We start from the raw sequence: 24,230 nt of genomic DNA, 5'->3' as shown, positions 1-24,230 counted from the left end.
AATAATGCTACAACTCCTGGGGCTTCCTGTCTCTTAATTTTATCAACCGGGTAGTTCGTACAAACTTGGAAGCGACGGTGCTATATGCACAAGTACTAGCTCTTGTCGCAGCTGTCACTTGGTCAGCTGGCACAAGTCCGCTAGGGCTCAAGCCAACTTCTATAGGCTCTCAGAAGAAGCTTGCTAATTGATGGACAAAAGCTATTCTCAAAGGAAAGCTACTTTACTTGACAAAAATGGACTGAAAGCAAATCAAAGCATGTAAACCTAGGAAACCCTAATTTGACTAATCTAACCTCTATAATGCAAAGAATGTGAGTGAAACTTCTACCAATGCTGTCATTACCTCTAATAAGTGAAAATGCATGAATCTAAGCTACTTGCATCTTAAAAGACATGTTTTTGTATTTTTTCTTTAAGTGGATGGAATGATTGTGATTTTGTGCTTATTAGGGTTTGGTTGTGCAGATGGGATGGAGAAGGAAGGAAAGCGTGGGAAAGGTTGGGGAGGCTAGGAGAGGTCCCCAGGGATCCTTAGCATCCGTCCACAGAGGTTCCTCACGTTCAGAAGCTCAGTAACCGAGTGAGTGGCCTCCTATAGGATGTCTGCAGGGGATCCTACAGGAAACTCAGAGGTTTCTACAGGAAGTCTACAAATTGCTACAGGATGACCTACCGTGGGTGTTTGAAGTGATGGAGGAGTGATGGAATGGTAGGGGGAGATATGTAAGGTAGGAATAAGGCTGGTGATGGTTCAGGAGTGGAGAAGTAGGACAGGGAACGAGTGTATGGAGTAGGTTGGAAGATAGAGGGCTATGTCAACGAAAGGGGTAAAGAATGAAGTTACGTGAGGAGTGGAGGAATTTGGAAGATAATAGAGCGGAGCAGTGGTCAAGGATGTGGTTGCATGCGTGATCAAGACGAAGGAGAAGGTAATGGAACGAGGGAGAGCAGTGTAAATGAAACAAATGCTTATGACTGTCACCAAGACGAGAATGCATTCACCTAGACTACCTGTGCTATGAATTCAATGAACAGCAATCCAAAACGCAAAGAGGAATGTGCATGAAGCTGTGATGAAGGTGTGTGGTGCAGGTGTGAATTACATGGAAGCGTCTAACATAACCGTGACTGTGTTGCAGCAATCATGAAGTAAAGAAATGCGTATTTTTGGTGGTTGGTTCTGGACTGCACCCCAGTCTCTAACAGAGATGGCAGTGGGCCTTTACAACCTTTTTTGCTGGAGCTCCAATGATTTATAACTATCCTCCTATTGAACTTAAGCAACTGAAACAAATGCACCATAAACTAATCCTATCTAAGCTCATGAAAAAGACTAAGTTAACAAACTGTAAATTCAAATTGCATGTGAAAGTAAACAAACTCAAAGTGCTGAAACGAAATGCAAACACATTACAACACCGAGGAGATCTATTGCTCTCAGGTTGGGCCCTAACCTGAGAGCTATAGCTCCTTGAGAAAACTCAGAACTAGATCAAAATCTGCCTTCCTTATTCATAATCTGATGTCATGCCAAACTGGCTTACAAAAGGAACAAAAACACAGAGCTGTGCTCAAGAATTACAATAGTAATGCGAAAGTTTCAACAACCTATCAAAGGCTACGGCCTCTATACTTATGCAAAAACGATCATCCAACAGGTGTCCTTGATTTTAGGAGCTCGGCTGTCCAACTGAAGTTTAAACTGTCGATCCTGTAGGACAGTCATAATTGTTGTTCCTGTAGAACAGTTATAACTGCTGTTCCTGTAGAACAGCTGGCTGCTTCTAAGCTCGGTGGGGAGATGGATTGGAGCTCGGAGCTATGGTGGGAATCACGAGGAGGGTCCCAAGACTGTGGACATCCTCTCCTAAAAACTAGCAGTGCCACCTCATTGTCTCCTTGTCTCCTTTTCACGTGGTCTTTTCTCCCTTTTAATGCAAAAACCTGAAATCATAATGCATTAGTCACGTGGATAGAGTGCCTACCCTTCTTCCTACAAACAACATGAATAAACTAAGAAATGCATGCATAAGCAATAAAAGATGAATGGTTTGAGCAAGTAGAATAGGCCAAAATGAGCCCAAATTGTACCAAAATTGGGGCTCATCATCACCCCCCAGCTGAACCATTTGCTCATCCTTGAGCAACCTTGCTCCTGCTCCTTGTCCTTGGCCGAGGACTCGGGATCGGAACAGGCTCTTTCTTTCTCGCTTTTGAGGGCCCTGCCTTCTCTGCCCCTGGTGGTGACGAGGGTGGCGCTTCTTCCCCCTTTTTCATTTCCTTGAGCCGGGCTTCAGAAGGCGACTGGCTTATTTTTCGTGTCTAGAAAGTGACTTTTGGGCTTCCCTTCTCGGGGGTGGCCTGTGTTTTAGAGGGAGTTCTTGTACTGGGTGAAGTAGGAACACTCCCTAAAGTGGTTTGGCTACTGGGAGGAGGCTGCGACTTGTCTGTTTTCATTCTCTGACTTTTCCTGGCTTCGGAAGGTAGAGGAATCTCCCTCTCTCTCTTTTCTTTTGGTTTTGCAGGTGTGCTGAGGGCGGCCAGCGTAGCTGCCGCCTCCTTCTCGAGAAGACCAGCCTTCTCTTTCTTTCGTTTTGCTCTCTCAGAGCTCCTTATAGAGGGACTCTCCTTTTTAGATTTCGGGCTTCCTGTAGAAGACCCTGCTTTGCCCGCTTTCGGGCCTCCTGTAGAAGATTCGGCTTTAGCCACTCCCGGGCTTTCAGTAGAAGGCCCTCTCTCTGTCTTCAGGCCTCCTATAGGAGGCTGTTTCTCAATGACTTTCGGGCTTCCTGTAAAAGCCTTGGTCTTTGCTTTTGGGCTTCCTATAGAAGCCTGCTTCTTAATGATCTTCGGGCTTCCTGTAGAAGCCTGTGTTTTTGTTTTTGGGCTTCCTGTAGAAGCCTTCGTCTGCTTTCCTGTAGGCGTTGTTCTTGGGCTTCCTGTAGAAGCCTGCTTCTGCGTTCCTGTAGATGCAAATGTCACCACCTTTTCTTGCTTGGCTGCATGGATTTTGCTTTTGGCTTTGGCTGCAGGAGCTGACGAGGTGCTTGGGCTGACGGGGACCACCTCAGTTTTGACCGTCCTACTTTTCAACCTCTTTTCTCTTGCTGACAGGATGGGGGTGTCCTCTTTTGCTCTGTCATCCTTTCCCTCCTCCTTCTCCTTTCGTTCTTTCTTCTATGTTGGAGTCGGGATCTTTCGGCCTTTCCCTTTCTTACTCTCGGCTACTGCCTCTTCTTCCTCACTGCTAGAGGAACCCGTTTCTTCAATCAACATCTTTATATCCCCCTCTCTTGTTAAATTCCTAAATGACTCCCATGAGAGGGGAACTTTATATGAGTGGAGAGCATCCTCCACAAGAAGCTTGATTAGCCCATGGTGGGCTACCTGATCTGGTATGCCGTCCTTGAGCTTTGTAGCGCACTCCATCAAGGACTGTAGCAAAAAGTAAGGAATGCTCAGTCTCTGCTCTGCAGGAAGATCAATCTGGTGTCTTAGTTCATTGAGCAGCCTGAAGTGATATGCATACACGATGCTGAAACGACCTTCACAGGTGATATATTTCATGATTTGCAAGCTGACTTCGTTCCATGGTGGCAACAGGCTTGTCCTTCTCACCCCATTTTTGTCCTCCGTGAATGCTTCTTCAGGTGGGAAGAACTCTTTCTTGGCTTGCTGGCTTAGCTTTCTTTCGTCCTTGTCCCATGGCAGACCCATAGGGAGTTCTGTGATCCGACTGATATGTTCTGGGGTGAGCTTGAGGCTCAGACCTCTGAAGTTCACTGTGGCCAGTGTCTGGGATTTAGGCTTCAGAGCCTGCAAGAATTCTTCGGCTACTTCATCATCGTAGCCCTGCAGCTTATCACAAAAAGTCATCCATTGTGCTCTGGTGAAGAGCTCTACCACTGCCGGGTTTCTCCTCAATTTATCTGAATCCGTGGGTTCTCGCCTGATAAATCCACCCGGCATGATGGCACAATTTTCTTAACCGGAGGTGGTGATGGTGGCAGAGAGTTTAGTTTCGGGGACAGAGTGTAGAACAATGCGCATAACCCACAAAATTTTCAACACAGTCTAATTACTCAACAATCCTGTAGAATGACAGTATAGGCACACAGACAGCAATTTCACCACTTTCTCTATACCCAGACAGTGACTGACAATCCTACCACCTTTAATGACCATTTGCATGAGAAGTCCAGGGTTACCTCGTTACTCGGCCACCTTTTTTACGTGAGCACCCGCGTTCCTGTAGAAGACTGCGTTCCTGTAGAACTGCGTTCCTGTAGAACTGTGTTCCTGTAGAACTGTGTTCCTGTAGGAGCTGTTCCTGTAGGAGCAGTGTGCAAACTTCGGGGAGGACTGTAGTTGGCCAGCGGTCGAGATGTGCTTCACCGGCGTTCTGGTAGCCGAAAGCTCGGCGTATCAACGTGCAGAGGAAATCAGAAGAGCCACTCGAGTTTTGAAGTGGAGGTTGATGAATACATGCGCATAATCTAGCCGGTTAGATTTTGAATCGGTGCAGCTCGTGGCGCGGAGGGTGAGCTATCCCCGCCGGACCGTTGGGCGACGTCACCCATCATTCGCCTGCATATTCACTCGCTGCCACATTCATTCCCACAGATCTGCCGCCGCCCTTTTCGGTTAAACTCGTTTCTCGGTTAACGGGACTATCCTCACGTGCGTGCTGCGTATTTTCTTTGTCGTGGCTGCCACCCAATCATCCGACTATACCATAACTAGCCGACGTGGCCAGTCAACTGGCCATACGGCCGCTCAGCCATTCATTTCTACGCCATGCAAACAAATCAAAGTAATACTCATGCGGTTTGGTGGAAGGAAGGGTTGAGACACTTACCTGCGCGCGGCTGCACACGATTTTTCGGTTTTTGGACGACGGGGAGCGGATCTACCTGCTGCATGTGGCTTACATAGTCCCGGAGGCTCATGGTTACAGGATGCTGGCGATGGAGTGGATGCTCTGGTTGCCTGCGCCCGTGTGTTGTTTGCAGATGGCGGTGCTGTGAATGGTATCCACTCATGCAGGTTTGACTGTTACAGGATTCCCGCGGGGTGCCTTGTAACAGTCTCGCCTCCTTGGGTGCATGCTGCACGACGATGGATAGAATCTTCTGATCACGCTCCCGGAGCTTCTGATGCTCGACATGGATGTGGTATGAACTCTCGGTGCTTGTTTTTCTTTGACAAATGGCTTTACCACGAGAACTCATTGATCTGGTTTGCTGGTGCAGGGATCTTGGGTGCATGTCGACGAGGATGGTGGAGCAAGGTAACAGCGTCGTGCATGGGCCCAAAAGAGGCTTGCATGCGTCCAAACCAACCCGTAGTCATCAGATCTGTTCATGAAATGCATTCTGGGCTGTTCTGAGCTTCTACAGGAAGTTTCCTGTAGAAATACAGAGCTTCCTGTAGACAGACAGCTCTTCCTGTAGAAATTTTCACCTTCCTGTAGAAATTTGCACCTTCCTGTAGAAAATCGCACCTTCCTGTAGAAAATCTGCGTCTTCCTGTAGGAGACTCAATCTATAATGAAAGTGCACATACCTTGAAGAACATAAGCATTCTTGGAGGAGGTGCTAGTGAGGTGTTTTGGCTGCATGATAAGGACTTTTGGCCTTGAGTTGAGAGGCTTCCTCTCCTCCATAGAACACCTGCAATCTGCATGCAACTTTCACATAAGAAACTTGTTGATCTTGTATTTTTTTCTTTTTCTTTTTTTTTTCTTTTTTTTTTTGAAAGATAGCAGGGGTGCCTCAATGAGGTTTTCACCCTTACCACCTACCTTAAGCGCCTCAGAGAGATTTTCACTCAAGGATCTTTATCTCTTTTTTCTTTTTCTTTTTTGAAAGATAGCAGGGGCGCCTCAATGAGGTTTTCACCCCTACCACCTGCCTTAGGCGCCTCAGAAAGGTTTTCACCCAAGGATCTTTATTATTTATTTATTATTATTATTTATTTTTTTTAGATTCTTCAGGGTTTGCCCAAAGCAGGGGCAGAACCCTTCTCTATGACCAATACTGCCTTCTCCATAGTTTTGATGAACTCTTGTCTGGAGGGAGGCTTTCTATAGATCTTCAATCGATGCCCGTTGACAAGCATGGGTATGGCTTCCTCATCAATGGTCCGAATAAGAACAGATCCATTGTCATGACATTTTTCCACAGAATATGGCCCGAGCCATCTGGTTCTCAGCTTCCCCTTGAAGTCTTTGTATCTGGAATCATACAACAAAGCCCAATCTCCCGGCTGAAATTGCTTGTCATGGAGATGTTGGTCATGCCACACCTTTCTCTGAAGTTGGACCACTTCTGAGTGAAGGAGGGCCTGCATGCGGTGCTCATCCAGTCCATTCAGCTGCAATAGCCTTTCTTGTTGTGCATGGCTGAGATCTAGATCCAGCTGAGCTGCCATCCTCAAAGTGTTGTATTCGAACTCAATGGACAGCAAAGCCTTCTTCCCATAGACCAGCTCATAAGGTGTGAAGCCGGTGGTGGTCTTCCAAGTGGTGTTGTAAGCCCATGTGGCTTCAACCAGGCGATCTGCCCAGTCCTTTCTGCTGCTGCTCACCACCTTGGTCAAGATCCCTTCTAATGCTCTATTGGTGACTTCCACCTGCCCATTTGCTTGAGGATGATAGGGGGTGGAAGTCCTATGCTTGATCTTGTGATGAGCTAGTAGATCTTCAACCAAGTTGGATGTGAACTGGCTCCCTTGATCGGTCACCAGCTCTCTTGGGTAGCCAAACTTGTAGAAGATGTTCTCTCTTAAGAACTCGACCACCCTTTCTTCTATTGCTGCTTTGATTGCTTTGGTCTCTGCCCACTTTGTCAAATAGTCAGTGCACACAATGATGTAAGACCTTTGCCTTGAAGGAGGGTTGATTGGGCCCACAAAGTCCATACCCCACTTCTCAAATGGCTCAAGAGTCACTTGAGGTTGGAGAGGCATCTCATCCCTTTGGGTCGGTTTCCCCATTCTTTGGCATTGGTCACACTGACTAACATATCTTCTGACATCTTGATGAAGTGTGGGCCAATAGTAGCCTGCCTGCAGGATCTTGAAGGCAGTTCTCTTTGCTGCAACATGTCCTCCACAAGGCCCATCATGACAGGTGAGGAGGAGGTCAAAGACTTCCTCCTCCCTTACACAACGCCTTAAGATCTGATCGGGGCCAAGCTTGAATAGATTGCCCCCGATCCAGGTAAATGAGGCACTCTTTCTGATGATTCTGCTCTTCTCTTTTGAAGAGAGGTGCGGAGGGAACTGAGCTAAAACAAGGTAGTTTGCTATATCAGCAAACCATGGAGAGAGTACTGAGATAGCAAACAGATGCTCATCAGGCATCTGGTCATCCACCGTCCCATCTTCATCTGCAGACAAATCCAATCTAGATAAAAAATCAGCAACAACATTTTCTCTACCTGGTTTATCAACAATGGTTAAGTCAAACTGCTGCAATAAAAGTGACCATCTAATAATACGAGCATTCACATCTGGTTTATTCATTAAATATCAGATTGTAGCATGGTCAGTATGTACAAATGTTTGATAGCCAGTGATGTAATGTCGGAACTTGTTCAGTGCATGGACCACAGCTAGGAATTCTTTCTCGGTTACAGTGTAATTCAGCTCAGCTTTGGACAAGTTTTTGCTAACGAAGTAAATGGCATATGGAAGTTTTTGCTCAACTTGTCCTAAGGCTGCACCTATGGCTTTGTTCGAGGCATCAGTGTGGATGTGGAAAGGTAGGGCCCAGTTTGGACCTCTCAGGATTGGTGCTGACACTAACTTGTCTTTTAATTCATTCAAACTCTTCTGACAATCATCAGTCCAATTAAACTCCACATCTTTTGCCAACAGGCCAAACAATGGCGAGGCTAGCTTGGTGAAGTCTTTAATGAATCTTCGGTAATATCCTGCTAATCCCAAGAAACTCCTAACATCCCTTACCTTCTGTGGAGGTGGAACCTTCTTGATTAGAGCAATTTTGTTAGGATCCACCTGTAACCCTTGGCGAGAGATGGTATGGCCTAGCACGGTCCCTTCAGTCATTAGTAATTCACATTTTTCAGGGCTAAGGGACAAGTTCATCTCGATGCACTTGGTTAGGACTTTTCCCAAATTGGAAAATGCTTCCTAGAAGTTGGCCCCATAAGGAGTAAAGTCATCCATATAGATTTCTACTGCATCATGGACCAGCTCCGGGAAGATGCTCAAGACAGCTCTCTCGAAGGTAGCAGGAGCATTGCATAGCCCAAAGGGAAGGACTCGGTAGGCAAAGGTACCCCAAGGACAAGTGAAGGTGGTCTTATCTTGGTCTTCCGGGCTGATTTGGATTTGATTGTACCCGCTAAACCCATCCAGGAAAGAGAAGAACTTCTTTCCTGCCAGTCCATCCAACACTTGATCTATGAAAGGTAGGGGGAAATGGTCTTTCTTGGTAGCTTTGTTCAGCTCTCGGTAATCCACACAGATTCTCCACTTCCCATTCTTCTTGGGAACCAACACTAGAGGGGACACCCATTCACTATCTGAGATGGGGTAGATGAATCCGGCATCCAACAGTTTTTGCAATTCTTCCTTGACAATGTCCTTAAGGGCTGGATTCATTCTCCTCTGGGGTTGCCTAACCGGTTTACAGTCCTCTTTGATGTATATATGATGGGTACAGACCGAGGGATGGACTCCTTTCATCTCCTTATAGCTCCAAGCAAAAGCATCTAGGTGGCTGGCCAACAGGCTACACAGCTCCTTTTCCTGAGAAGGAGATAGGGAGGAGCTGATTTTCAATGCTCTCTCAGGGCCGAACTCCACATTCTTAACTCTGGGAGTGACAGGGTTGGTTGTACAAAGATCCACTAAGGTGCCAGCTTGGGCATCCTCCACCAATTTTTCTAAGGGTAGTGCACTGGTAGGTGGGTTTTGGATCAAGTTCTCGATCAAGTCATCCTCGGTTGGAGGGTCTCTTCTAGTGGTATCTAGGGTACACAGAGGTGCTGAGTACACCTCGTCTTCTTCTCCTTCTTCTAGCCAAAGTGGTAAATCATGCTCTAAGGAGGGTTGGGCAGGAGGGTATAGGACTAGCTGCTTGGACATGGGACCATTTTTGATGGTCATATTTCCTGCACGACAACTTATGTAAGCATCTGCAGTAGCTAACCAAGGCCTTCCCAAAATGAGAGGATATCCAGTAAGCTTGGCCTTTGGTTGCAGAACCAGGAAGTCTGCAGGGTATTCCCAAGAATCAATAGAGACCAAGACATCCTCCACAATCCCTTCGGGAGTCACGGTGGAGCGATTTGCTAATTGCAGTACTCTCGAGGTCTTCCTTAAGGAACCCTGAAGATTGAGTTTAAGCATAGTATCTCTGGTCATCACATTAATGGCAGCTCCCAGATCAATCAAGGTGTGAGGTATAATGGTGCCATTGATGTGGACATCTACTACAGGACTTCCAGGATCTAGGTACTTTGGGCAGATGACTTGTCCTAGCATAAGGTCGGACAGTTGTCCTATGACATTGATAGTTGAGGCATCTTTCTTTCTCCTGCCTGGGTGTTTAAAGCACTTTTCCTTAACCAGTTTGTTGTATATGGGCACATCCTTGATGGCTTGGAGAAGTGGTATCTTCACACACAACTGCTTGAGCTCTCCCAGAAGCTCATCTTCTTCCGGGTTGGGTTGTGTGGTGGTTGCAAGTCTCTCAGGAAAGGGTGGAATAGGCTTTGGTTCACTCTCCTGATGGTCTTCCTCATCCTCTGGGGGAGGAGGTTGGCGATCTGGAAGAGTCTTTCCAGATCTAAGATTGATCTCCTGGATCTCCACAGCATAGGTAGGGCATGAGGTCTCCCCAGTGTATACCTGCTGAGCCTGTCTATTGTTGGGGTTCGGGTTCGGTTGAGCAGGCATTTGAGGTTGCCTTGGAGGAGCAGGAGGTAAAGGCTGAGGTTGAACTGGTGGTGGAGGCAAAATGGTAGGAGGAGTGTTGTATTGGGGCCTCCACCCCGACTGAGGTGCACTCCACTGAGGCTGTGACTGGGCGTGCGAATGATATGAATGAGAAGTAGGTTGAGTAGGGTACTAAGGTGGATAAGACCATGGAGGAGGCATGGACCAAGAAGGATGAGCAGGGGGACCCCAAGAAGGCATGGGAGTCGATTGGTTGGGGTTATAATAAGCTTGTGGTGCCCCTTGCATTCCCTGTTGATAAGGTCTAGATCCTTGTGGCCTCCTTTGGTTGATGAAGTAGAGAGGTTCAGTGGGGGCTTCGGTCCCTTGGTACATGGCTTTAAACCCAGGTAAGGTTGGACACTGATTTGTTGGATGGTCCTCCTCACAAACAAAACACACTTCAACCAAGTGCAATGAGCATTCGTTCTTAGGGTGTCTTCTGGTGCACCTAGGGCAGAAGACAGCCAAGGCTCTCTCAGCTTCTTCCTTCTTCTGCTGGATCCTGAATGTGTCCAGCTGCATGGCAATGGTCTGTCTCACCTCACTCTTAAGATCTTCTAGTTGGTTTGTAAACTCATGTTTGGAGAAAGGGACACCAGTGGAGAGGAGATTTCCTCTACCTCGCTTCCTAGCTGCCCTGGAGTGATTTCTAAACACAGTCTTGATGTCCTCATAAGGCAGTTGGTAAATGTCCCCCCCAGCTAACATGTGAAGGGTGTCTAAGAGATCTTCAGGGACTCCTCGGAGTAGAACCAACTTGAGGGATTCAGGGTCAAGTGTGCACCTGGCCCGCTTATAGCTAAGTTGGAACCTCTCCTCATAATCCTCTAAGGACTCATCATTTCCCATGGTCATCCGAAAGATTTCTCCCTTGGTTTCCTTGGACCTACAGTAATCCCTATACTTGGTATTGAAGGCTTGCTGCATCTGAGCCCAAGTAGTGATACTATTCCCAGGTAATCCCATGAACCAGCGTAATGCTGCATCCTTAAGAGTTGAAGGGAAAAGATTTAGCTTTTGCTCATCTTCGGTATAGTCATAGGTTCTACAAAGGACAGCAAACTCAAACAAGAAGGTATCAGGATCCTCAGTGGTCAGTCCATGGAAGTGAGGCAAGGCGGAGGGGCTAATGTTCTTCATTCTCATCTCTCCATTGGTCTCTCGGATGGGGAAGGCACCTTATATTCTCTCATCTTCTCTTCTATTATCAGCCATGGCTTCAGATGGAGTGGTCTCTAACTCTTCTTCTTCTATAGGGTCTTGGTATATCTCAGGTTGTTCACCTATAGGTTCCTCTGGGTCACTGTCACCAAAGAAGAGAGAAGGGTGACTTAGTGATGTGGTGGGGGTGTTGGGTAGGAATTTGCCTGATTTATCTCGGTTCCTACGAGGCATGAAATGGAAAGGACTTTTCTTTTTTTGATTTCTTTTGCTTTTTTTCTTTGGTACCTGCAAAACTGAAACGGAGTGATCTACAACTAACTATCTTGCTCAAATGAAATTGCGGAATTGGAAAGCTAATCTAGGAAAGCAAGAAATACTAATCTATGAAAGCAGGAAATGCTAATCTATGAAAGCAGGAAATGCTAATCTATGAAAGCAGGAAATACTATTCTATGAAAGCAGGAAATGATAATCTATGAAAGCAGGAAATGCTAATCTATGAAAGCAGGAAATGCTAAGCTACTTTTGCAGAATGGAAATGAAATAAACTACTGAGCAGAAGTAAGAGTACGAAAGTAGAAGAAAAGCAACAATCACTAATACTCTGACGCTTCCCCGGCAATGGCGCCAAAAAAGATGCTGAGCTCCAGTATTGTAGCAATAATGCTACAACTCCTGGGGCTTCCTGTCTCTTAATTTTATCAACCCGGTAGTTCGTACAAACTTGGAAGCAACGGTGCTATATGCACAAGTACTAGCTCTTGTCGCAGCTGTCACTTGGTCAGCTGGCACAAGTCCGCTAGGGCTCAAGCCAACTTCTATAGGCTCTTAGAAGAAGCTTGCTAATTGATGGACGAAAGCTATTCTCAAAGGAAAGCTACTTTACTTGACAAAAATGGACTGAAAGCAAATCAAAGCATGTAAACCTAGGAAACCCTAATTTGACTAGTCTAACCTCTATAATGCAAAGAATGTGAGTGAAACTTCTACCAATGCTGTCATTACCTCTAATAAGTGAAAATGCATGAATCTAAGCTACTTGCATCTTAAAAGACATGTTTTTGTATTTTTTCTTTAAGTGGATGGAATGATTGTGATTTTGTGCTTATTAGGGTTTGGTTGTGCAGATGGGATGGAGAAGGAAGGAAAGCGTGGGAAAGGTTGGGGAGGCTAGGAGAGGTCCCCAGGGATCCTTAGCATCCATCCACAGAGGTTCCTCACGTTCAGAAGCTCAGCAACCGAGTGAGTGGCCTCCTACAGGATGTCTGCAGGGGATCCTACAGGAAACTCAGAGGTTTCTACAGGAAGTCTACAAATTGCTACAGGATGACCTACCGTGGGTGTTTGAAGTGATGGAGGAGTGATGGAATGGTAGGGGGAGATATGTAAGGTAGGAATAAGGCTGGTGATGGTTCAGGAGTGGAGAAGTAGGACAGGGAACGAGTGTATGGAGTAGGTTGGAAGATAGAGGGCTATGTCAATGAAAGGGGTAAAGAATGAAGTTACGTGAGGAGTGGAGGAATTTGGAAGATAATAGAGCGGAGCAGTGGTCAAGGATGTGGTTGCATGCGTGATCAAGATGAAGGAGAAGGTAATGGAACGAGGGAGAGCAGTGTAAATGAAACAAATGCTTATGACTGTCACCAAGACGAGAATGCATTCACCTAGACTACCTGTGCTATGAATTCAATGAACAGCAATCCAAAACGTGAAGAGGAATGTGCATGAAGCTGTGATGAAGGTGTGTGGTGCAGGTGTGAATTACATGGAAGCGTCTAACATAACCGTGACTGTGTTGCAGCAATCATGAAGTAAAGAAATGCGTATTTTTGGTGGTTGGTTCTGGACTGCACCCCAGTCTCTAACAGAGATGGCAGTGGGCCTTTACAACCTTTTTTGCTGGAGCTCCAATGATTTATAACTATCCTCCTATTGAACTTAAGCAACTGAAACAAATGCACCATAAACTAATCCTATCTAAGCTCATGAAAAAGACTAAGTTAACAAACTGTCAATTCGAATTGCATGTGAAAGTAAACAAACTCAAAGTGCTGAAACGAAATGCAAACACATTACAACACCGAGGAGATCTATTGCTCTCAGGTTGGGCCCTAACCTGAGAGCTATAGCTCCTTGAGAAAACTCAGAACTAGATCAAAATCTGCCTTCCTTATTCATAATCTGATGTCATGCCAAACTGGCTTACAAAAGGAACAAAAACACAGAGCTGTGCTCAAGAATTACAATAGTAATGTGAAAGTTTCAACAACCTATCAAAGGCTACGGCCTCTATACTTATGCAAAAACGATCATCCAACAGGTGTCCTTGATTTTAGGAGCTCGGCTGTCCAACTGAAGTTTAAACTGCTGATCCTGTAGGACAGTCATAATTGCTGTTCCTGTAGAACAGTTATAACTGTTGTTCCTGTAGAACAGCTGGCTGCTTCTAAGCTCGGTGGGGAGATGGATTGGAGCTCGGAGCTATGGTGGGAATCACGAGGAGGGTCCCAAGACTGTGGACATCCTCTCCTAAAAACCAGCAGTGCCACCTCATTGTCTCCTTGTCTCCTTTTCACGTGGTCTTTTCTCCCTTTTAATGCAAAAACCTGAAATCATAATGCATTAGTCACGTGGATAGAGTGCCTACCCTTCTTCCTACAAACAACATGAATAAACTAAGAAATGCATGCATAAGCAATAAAAGATGAATGGTTTGAGCAAGTAGAATAGTCCAAAATGAGCCCAAATTGTACCAAAATTGGGGCTCATCAGCCTAAGTTCACTGGGACTGAAGGTGTTACAGCTGAAGAACATCTTGAATCATTCTATAGCTATGCTGATAACCTAAACATTAGTGAAGATGATGTTTGGATGAGAGTCTTTGTCCAAAGCCTAGATGGAGAGGCTAGAAAATGGTTCAGAGAATTGATCCCAAGATCTATAGCAGATATTGAGGCTTTAGATGATGCAATCCTAAAGCATTGGGGGGATAAGAATGATCTCCTCTACTACCACACTGAGTTTGGGAACTTAAAGAGGGAAAATGGTGAGTTGATGTTTGATTTTAATAAGAGGTTTAACCATATGTACAACAAGATACCAGCTGAAGTAAAACCCACTACCACCTCTGCTAAACTCACCTATGGCAGTGCTTTTGATTCTGACTTCTACCTACTATTGAGGGAGAGGTGATGTGCTACTTTGGCTGATATGTAGGGTGCAACCTTGGAAGTAGAATCAAACATCATGGCTACAGAGAAGCTCAAGGGAAATGTTGATATAAGAAGACATAGGGGCAAGCCTTCATCATCTTCAGATCCCAAGATAGATAAAATGACCAAAATGATAGAGTCATTAGTCTCTGAAATCTCCAAATTAAAGGTTGAGCAGCACCCTAGGAAAGGAAGAGTTCCTAACACCTTTGCTCTTGTAAATCCAAATCCAAATCCATATAGAAGAGCTAATGAGCAGTTACAGATTTTGTAAAGAAGCAAAGATGCCAATGAATAATAAAGGGTGAAGACCCCTTTCCAGAATGTAGTCATGGAAGAAGAGTAGTTTGAAGAAGATGATGAGATCCATTGTCTGGAAGACAAAGGAAATGCCTCCTTTTTGACCTCATCTGCCTATGAAAATTCATTATTCAATGACCAGATTAACCAAGAATGGGATGGTGAAGCTGTTCTGCAAACTGAAGATCAGCACAGATATAATCTGAGGTCGAAGATGAATAATGCCAAGGAAACTCTTGTTCAAAGAGCTATTGTCCCTACAGTACAGCAAGCTAAAATCCAGAAGCGACCAGCAATTGATCCTATCATCCTCAAAGCTCCAACTCACGAGGTAATAGGCCTTGACAAGTCTCCTTCTCCTTTCAGTGTTCAATCAGAAATTCAGAAGCTAAGAATACCTATGCCTCTAATTGAACTAGTGAAGAACGAGTCCTTCAAAAGATCAATCCTCGAGGCCCTTGAGCCTAAAGCCATCCAAGCCTCCACTGACTATGTAAATCTACAAGATGACAAGCTAACTGTTATTCTCAGCCCAATGATTGAAAATTGTGAAGACAACTCCCCATCGTTCTATGTGTCTCTGACTATTCATGATAAAATCCTTCACAACTGCCTTCTGGACATTGGAGCCAGCCATAATCTAATGCCCGAGGCTGTCATGGATGAGTTGGGTCTTGACATTACCAAGCCTTATCATGACCTGTTTTCTTTTGACTCTAGAAAAGTGAAATGTCTGGGATTAATCAAGGACCTAGACATCACTTTGTCTCAGCTGCCCATGAAAAGAATAATGATGGATATTATGGTAGCAGATGTACCCCCCAAGTTTGGCATGTTTCTTTCTAGAGGCTGGATCAAGGGATTAGGTGGAACATTGCAAAATGATCTGTTCTATGCTACTGTCCCAATTTTTGGAGGTGAAAATAGGAGATCGTCCAGAGAGGATCAGTTGGCTTATATCATCAGTGATGAGAAGAATCCCATTAATCATCCCATCTATGCCATCGACACTAATTTTTGAGCTTGTATTCTTCAGATTGAAGAATCTCAGATGCCCTCCACGCAGCTTAAGAAACTAGTTTGCTAGGTCATAGAGGAAGAAGGCCCACAGATTTGGGACATGTTCTTTGATGGAGCTTGCTCTAAGGAAGCTACAGGGGTAGGTGTAGTCCTTGTGTCCCCCACATAGGAATACATTCATTTATCTTTCAAATTAACTTTGCAGGTCACAAATAATATAGTAGAGTACGAAGCCTTGATATTGGGCTTAAGAGCTGCTAAAGAAATGGGCATCAAAGGCCTAAAAGTGTTTGGAGATGCAGACCTCATCATTCAGCAAGTCAATGAAACTTTCCAAGCAAATCATCCAACGCTGAAAGCATACAGAGATGAGGTATGGAGGCTCACAGATTCTTTTAATAATTTCAACATTTCTTACATTCCGAGAATGAAGAACTAGCTTGCCGAATCCCTTGCTGTGTCTGCTAGCACATTTATTCCCCCTTTTCCTCCTAAATTGACGTATGAAGTTCAGGTGAAATATAGACCGTCTCTACCTGACAATGTCAAATACTGGAAAGTTTTTGAGGACGATGATGAAATTAATAGGTTTCTACAAGTCGTTGAGGAATTTTCTGAAACGCACATCGACCAAGAAAATGAAACCATAGAAGAATGCGGCCAGTCCAAGCCAAAGGACGAGATCGGTCGAGGAAGCAGTGTTCAGCTGCCTACTAACCATATACCCAAGGGATTGGTGCCTCTAGAGAAGTTGTTCGATCATAACGATGTGTTTTATAAGCCTGCCAAAAAAGAAAATGAGTCTGTTGTTTGTAAACATAATATAGGGAGCCCAGCCCATCCGAAATACATAAATATGTCCACTCATTTGTCTTCTACCCAGAATTCTGAGTATTGCACCCTCATGAAGCAATTCACTAATATTTTTGCCTAGGAATACAATGATCTTAAAACCTATGACACAAACATCATTCAGCATAAGATTCCACTGGAAAAGAACACCATCCCTTTTAAGCATAAATTAAGACCTATCAGCCCTCTCTTATTTCCTTTGATTGAGAAAGAAATCAAGAAGCTGTTGGATGCCAAAATCATAGTTCCCCTAAGGTATTCAAAGTGGATAGCTAACCTTGTGGTAGTAAGAAAGAAAAATGGAGAAATCAGGCTTTGTGTTGACTTCAGAAATCTGAACAAGTGCTCTAAAAAAGATAACTACCCCTTGCCTAAGATGGAACACTTGCTGCAAAGAGTTTCAGGGGCTAGAGTCATGTCTTTCTTAGATGGATTTTCAGGTTACAATCAAATTGCTATACATCCAGAAGATCAGGAAAATACCACCTTCACTACTCCTTGGGGCACTTTCATGTACTCCAAGATGCCTTTCAGACTGATGAATCCTGGGGCTACTTTTCAGAGGGCCATGGACATAGCCTTTGTGGGAGAGAAGGAAAAGTTTGTCCTTATTTACCTTGATGACATAACAGTCTTCTCCAACAGTCACAAGGACCATTTGCAGCATTTGAAGAAGGTCTTCCTAAAGTGCAGACAGTTTGGAATTTTGGTGAACCCAAAGAAGTCACAATTTGCTCTAGAAGAAGGCAAACTTTTGGGACATATTGTTTTTGCTGAAGGTGTGAAGATTGATCCAGCAAGAGTTCAAGAAATTCAGACATTGTCCATCCCAAGGTCAAAAAGGGACATTCAATCCTTCCTGGGTAAGATTAACTTTGTAAGGAGGTTCATTCCAAACTTTGCAAAGCTAGTAAAGCACATCACTTCCATGTTGAAGAAAGGATCAGAAATAAAATGGACAGATGCTGCAAGAAGCTCTTTTGAAGCCATCAAGCAAGCTATCATGGAAGCTCCCACTCTAATCAGCCCAGATTACACTAAGGAGTTTTGTATCTTCTCTTTTGCCTCTTATGATACACTTGCAGCAGTGGCCTTTTTCAGTAAAACTCTAAGGGATGTTGAACTAAGGTATGACCTTATTGAAAAACAAGCTTATGCTCTCATAAAATCTTTAAAGGCATTCATAATTTATATTCTGCATTCCAAAGTGGTTGCATATGTACCTTCAGCCTCAGTAAAAGATGTCTTAACTCAGCCAGATATTGATGGAAAGAGAGCTAAATGGATTGCAAAATTCATAGAGTTTAACATAGAGGTGAAGCCCACTAAGCTTATTAAAGGCCAGGGCTTGGCTAAACTTATGGCTGAGGAAAATTGTAGTTTGTTAGACATAAATTGCATGGGTCCAAATTCAGATGATGAGCAGACAGAGGAAGTAGCAGAAGAGCAAAAGCAGAATCAATCTTTGGCTGAAAATCTAGCCACCTATGAATGGTATTCTAGCATAGTTCATTTTTTACAGAAGCTAGAAGTCCCTCCAGGGCTTAGCTCAAGTCAAGCCTGGGCCATTAAACTCAGATCAGCCAAATTCTGCATTAATAAAAATCTGCTTTATTGGAAAGACCCATCAGGAATCCTCTTGAGATGTCTAGATAAAGGACAATCTGTGGAAGTCATGCACTAGTTCCATTCTAGCATCTGTGGAGGGCATCATTATTGGAAAACCACAACCCACAAAATCCTAAGGGTTGGGTATTATTGGCCTACTCTGTTCTCTGATGTGTTTTTTTTTGTGAAATCTTGTGACAAATGTTAGAGGTTTGCTGGAAGACAGTAGCTAAAATCTCTGCCCTTGAAGCTAGTACATGTCAATGGTCCCTTCCAGCAGTGGGGCTTGGACTTTATAGGTGAGATCAACCCACATTCCAGTGGCCAACACAAATGGATCTTGGTAGCCACTGATTATTTCACCAAGTGGATTGAGGCCATACCCACTAAGAATTCCAATCATCAAAGTGTCATAAAGTTCTTGAATGAGAATATTTTCACTAGATTTGGTTGCCCAACCAAACTAGTCACTAATAATGTAGCAGCTTTCAAGGCAAAAGAATTGGTGGACATGACTGAATCCATGGGCATTCGATTGGTGCATTCTACCTCATATTATCCTCAAGGCAATGGCTTGGCAGAATCATCTAACAAGAGTCTGGTAAGGGTAATCAAAAAATTGTTAGAGGACAACAAAAAGAGCTAGGATTCCAAGTTGAAGTTTGCATTGTGGGTTGATAGAGTTACCATCAAAAATTCCATAGGAAATTCTCCATTTAAGCTGGTTTATGGCACTGATGTTGTTTTCCCTATCCAACTGATTCTCCTTGTGGCCAAATTCTTGCAAGAAGAACAAGATGAAGAGAATGACATGGTAAGGAGAATGAATAACCTGGTTGAACTATAGTAGATCAGAGAGTAGCTGGTTGGAAGTCAAAATCTCATCAGAAGAAAATCAAAGAAACCTTTGACAGGAAGGCAAAAGTGGACAATTTCCAAGTTGGTGACTGGGTTCTCAAATGGGATGCATTTAAGGAAAAGGAATGTAATCATGGTAAGTTTGACTACTTATGGACAGGTCTGTTTGTCATCGCTCAAATTCAGCAGAACAATACCTTTATTCTGCACAGTCTAGAAGGATATGTTTTTGGTAGCCCAGTAAATGGGCAGTTCTTGAAACTTTATTTCATTTAAGGCTTTAAAGCCTTGGTATTGTAAATATGTTTTTTTCTAGTTTTTATTTTCATTGCAAAATAGACTCCATGCCCAATGAAATACTAGGAGGAAGATTTGATTTTGTTGTTATAGGAAAGGCATCGGTCTGAGATTCTTGAAACCTCACAGGGAGGATTTCATCCCCAGAAGGAGCCAGTGTTAGCCTTATCGGCATGTGGCCCAAAATGCATCCAAAACACTCCATGAAGTCTTCAAAAATTGCTTAAGGATCGTTCAAAGAGCAAAACAATCGCATGCCAAGAGCCCTTGGAAGGGCGGAAAAACACTATCGGGAGGCTAAAACACATGAAAAACAGTGAAAAACCATGTATCACAGGCTTGAACATAGCAACGCACAACAGCCGTTAGATCTGGCCGATCAACAACCCAGATCTAAGCGGAAAATCACAATTGGTGCTACATAGAGGAGGACTTAAGATTGGGTGCAAGACACCCCCGATCAACGATCTCCGATGATTGGATCGGTGGATTGCAATCGACGGAGTAAGCGTGGACTATAGGGGACTTACGACGGCGATCAACGATGCAACATGGACTGTCGATCAAGTGATGTAGATCGACGGCCCACATCGCGTCACAGGATCGCTATCGGGAAAAACAAAGAGTGCTAGCACATGGGCCCTGGGCATAAGAGATAAGCGATTGTGATTAGATCGCATTGCTATATCGCAGCGGAGCAGCACCAAGGGGCGGAGCCTTTACACATTCATATGGGCGACCCGATAACCGGACTCAATGGTCATATACATGATATTTCATAAGATTTCAAGTCCGCGGGAAAGCCATTTTCAATGCATTTTTCGTGTATTTCGTTATTTAACGAAATACAAAGGGAACCAAGGGGCAGTGACGATGCAATAGGTCCTAGACCTGAAAGTGTTTGGGAATGAAATATATAATATTTCAGGTCCGCCAAGGCCAATTTTTCATGGTTTTTAGTGTTTTTTAACACATTCCCAAAATACAGAGGGAAGATTGTAACAGGCCATCAGTGACTTGCGATAGCGACCTAAAGGGCGGACCCGATGGGAGAATAGACCAGATCTAAGGAATTTTGAAGTCTAGAAGCACAGAGATGGGCAAGGATTTTACAGTGTTGCTATGTTTCTATATTAAACAGAAAACAATCATTATAAACATTTAAAAGGAAAATAGAGGCCGGGAGACCAAAATCGTGAGACAAAAGGCAGGAAGGGGAAAGGTGATAGCGCAACTCATCCAAAACCGGTAAATGATCATGGAGCATAGATAGCGCAACACAGCCAAACAAATAGAACGATCATGGGGCATCTCTAGCATGAGAGAGCTCCTAGTCAGCGCAACGAACTACCAGAATGCTATTACTCTTCTGTCAGAAGAAGAAACCTCCGAGCCATGCTTGCCTAGTCAGGGCATCAAATAGTTAAAGAGACAGAGGGATAGATTAAGACCTCTCGAGCCTCAGAAGGCTCGAGAGGAGCATTGTAAAAGGCCTATAAAAGGCTGAAAGCTAAATGTATGAAGGGTTCAACTTCTGGAGACTGTTGATACTTTGCTACTCAAGCTTCTCATCTTCATTCTAGCAAATATAAGCTTCTTTTGCTGTTATATGTTCAATGTCCATTTTCTCTTCTGTTCTAAGCTTGCACTTGAACAGGTTGTTCATGTTTCTTCTGTGTCTAATGCCAGATAACTGTCATCTTATCTTTGCGTTGATAAATTAGATTTTCAAGCTTATTTTACTTCCTGTAGCTGGCCATTCATATGTGTTTATATATGCATCTGCTGGTATAGTCGATATTCTCCATCTATTCATTAAATCTACAAACTATTGAGCATTAGTGGTGTAAAGCCTTATAAAGCTGAGGGTGTGCATGCATGTCTTGAGTAAAAAATAGAGTTGAAATGGTTATCTGGCTTGATCCAAACCATCATTCATTCCAATAGTTCAGAGAACAATATTGAAGATTATATGTTACCAGGCATCTCAGAGCTGCAACCTAGGAGAGTTTCCTGGAGTGATAACAGGACTTGTGTCGGTTCCATCACTGGGTAAGTCTGTGTACTATGTATCATTTATAGACGACTTCTCAAGGAATACATGGATATATTTCCTCAAGAAGAAATCTGAAGTCTTTGACAGGTTTAAATAATTTAAAGTTCTGGTGGAAAATGAGATAGAGAAAGGGATAAAGGCATTGAGAATAGATAATGGTGGAGAGTTCTACAAGAAGAAAATTGAAGAGTTATGTAAGAAGTGTGGTATAGAACGACATAATACTACTCCATACACACCTTATAAAAATAGTGTTGCAAAAATAATGAACATGACGTTTATGGAAAATGCAATAAGCATGCTCAGTGGTGTCATGTTAGGACAAGAATTCTGGGTAGAGGCCTGTGGAGACTACATGTTACCTTGTTAATAGATCACCTTCATCAGTGTTGGAGGATAAGACTCCACATGAGGTATGGATTGGTAAGAAACCAACTCTTTCACATCTGAGATTATTTGGTTGTGATGCATATGTACATTTTCCAAAGGAGAAAATAACCAGGATCAGGATAGTAAATATGAAAGGTACATCTTTATTTGGCATAAGGATGGTTTAAATGGTTATAAGCTTTGAAACCTAGAAACAAGGAAGGTTGTGTACAACCTAGATGTAGTGTTTGGAGAGGTGAAAAATGTTATTAAACCTGAATTCCTACCAAGGGAACCTGAGAAGATAGAGTTTGAGCTAAAAGAGGAAGAATCAAACTCCACAGTAGAACAAAAATCAAAAGATGAAGAGCCACAAACTCCAGCTGTGAGAAGACCAGTTCGAGAAAGAAGGTAGCCAAAAAGGTATAGTTCATTTTCTTTTTGTCCAAATTTTTCTTTATCCATTACTAATGATGGTCCTAGAACTGTCAGGGAGGTAGTAGATTTAGAGGAAAGAGGTCATGTTTGATGAAATGGCATCTTTGGAAAAAAATGAGGCTTGGGATCTGGTGGAGTTGTTGGCTGGAAGGAAACCCATTGGAAGCAAATGAGTGTTTAATAAGAAGATGAATGCATTAGGCAAGGTGGAGAAATACAAATCTCAGTTGATAGCAAAAGGTTATTCCCAAGTGCTGGGAATTTATTTTGGCGATATTTTTTCTCTGATTGCAAAGGTAGCTTCTATTAGATTACTTTTATCTATTGTTGCTTCTTTTGATTTTGAGGTAGAACAAATGGACGTGAATACAACATTTCTTCATGGTGATCTGAAAGAAGAGATCTACATGAATCATCGAGAAGGCTTTTTGATGAAGGGAAAGAAAGAACTGGTATGCAGGTTAAAAAATTCTTTGTATGGATTAAAACAATCACCAAGGATGTGGTATAAAAAAATTGATACAAATATACGCGGATTTGGCTTCGCCAAAAGCAAAGTGGATCATTGTGTGTATTTTAAATTAATTGGTGATTGTGTTATTTATCTGGTCTTGTATGAAGGATCTTGGTGCTGCAAACTATATTCTGGGCATGGAAATTAAACAAGATCAGGAAAAGAGGAAGCTCTAGTTAAACCAGAGGAAGTATGTCGAGACAATATTGCAGAGGTTTAATATACAGGATAGTAAAATGGTGAAGGTTCCTATTACTATATGTGTAAAGTTATTTTGTGAACAGTGTCCAAAGACACAAGAAGAAGAAGAGGATATGTCTCGTGTCCCATACGCAAGTGTAGTAGGTATCTTGATGTATTCAATGGTATATACTAGACCAGACATTGCACATGCAGTGGGAGTATTGAGCAGGTTTATGTCCAAACTAGGGAAGAAGCATTGGACAACGGTAAAGCAGGTTTTCAGGTATTTGTGTGGCACTAGTGATTATGGTTTGTGCTACCAAGCTAGACCAAGATTGGACATAAGTTTGGACATTTGTGGCTTTGTTGATGCAGACTGGGCTGGAGATTTGGATCAGAGAAGATCTATAAGTGGGTATGTGTTTAACCTATTTGGAGGTGCAGTCAGTTGGATGAGAAAGAGATAGTCTGTAGTGGCACTTTCCACTACAGAGAAAGAATACATGGCAACCACTCATGCAAGCAAGGAAGTAATTTGGTTCCAGAGATTGTGTTCAAGTATGGAGTTAGTACAATGAACTATAAGGATATAATGTGACAACCAAAGTGAAATTTTCTTGGCAAAGAACCTTGGTTATCATTCAAAGACAAAGCACATTGATGTTCAATATCACTTTGTGAGGGATATGGTTGAGGACAAAAAGGTGTTGCTGGTAAAGGTGGACACTTTGAAGAATGCCGCAGATGCATTGACAAAGTCTGTGAGCACTGAGAAGTTTCCTTGGTGTAGAGAGACAATGGGCATTGCAGGTCTAGACCAATGACTAAGCTTCCTTGTGACCCCCTGTGTGAAAAAAAAACACAAGTGGGAGAATGTTGGGTGTGTGTTATATTCTTTCCACAACTAGGTAGACCTACCTATGATTTTCTGCATGGGTTTCGCACATGGTTTTGGACATTATGGTTTTCTACCATGGTATTTTGTAGAGTCAGCCAAGGGAACTATGATTATGTTCTAATATAGGGTTAATAGATTGGGGTTTATGAATGCTTCGTGTATATATATATATATATATATATATATATATATATATATCTATATATCTATATATCTATATATATATATATATATATATATATATATATATATATATAGATATATATATATTGTAACATTTAAAGGAATATAATACAAAATCAATCTGGTAGTCCCAATTTTGGGATCCAGGGGAAAATCTTTGTGTATTTGTTTTATATTCTCGTCATTGTTTATTTTTTGCTTTTAGAGTCTGAAGGTAATTTCTGTACAGGGTTAAAACCTACACAACTCACGATCATTGCATGGTTTTACACCATGTATGAGAGTGATGTATGATTCCTTCAG

The sequence above is a fragment of the Pinus tabuliformis genome, chromosome 4_1 (assembly GCF_031772625.1).
Source record: "Pinus tabuliformis cultivar Carrire ecotype Pingquan chromosome 4_1, CPIR1, whole genome shotgun sequence".
Lineage (NCBI taxonomy): Eukaryota > Viridiplantae > Streptophyta > Pinopsida > Pinales > Pinaceae > Pinus > Pinus tabuliformis.
This window is presented reverse-complemented; position numbering follows the sequence as displayed.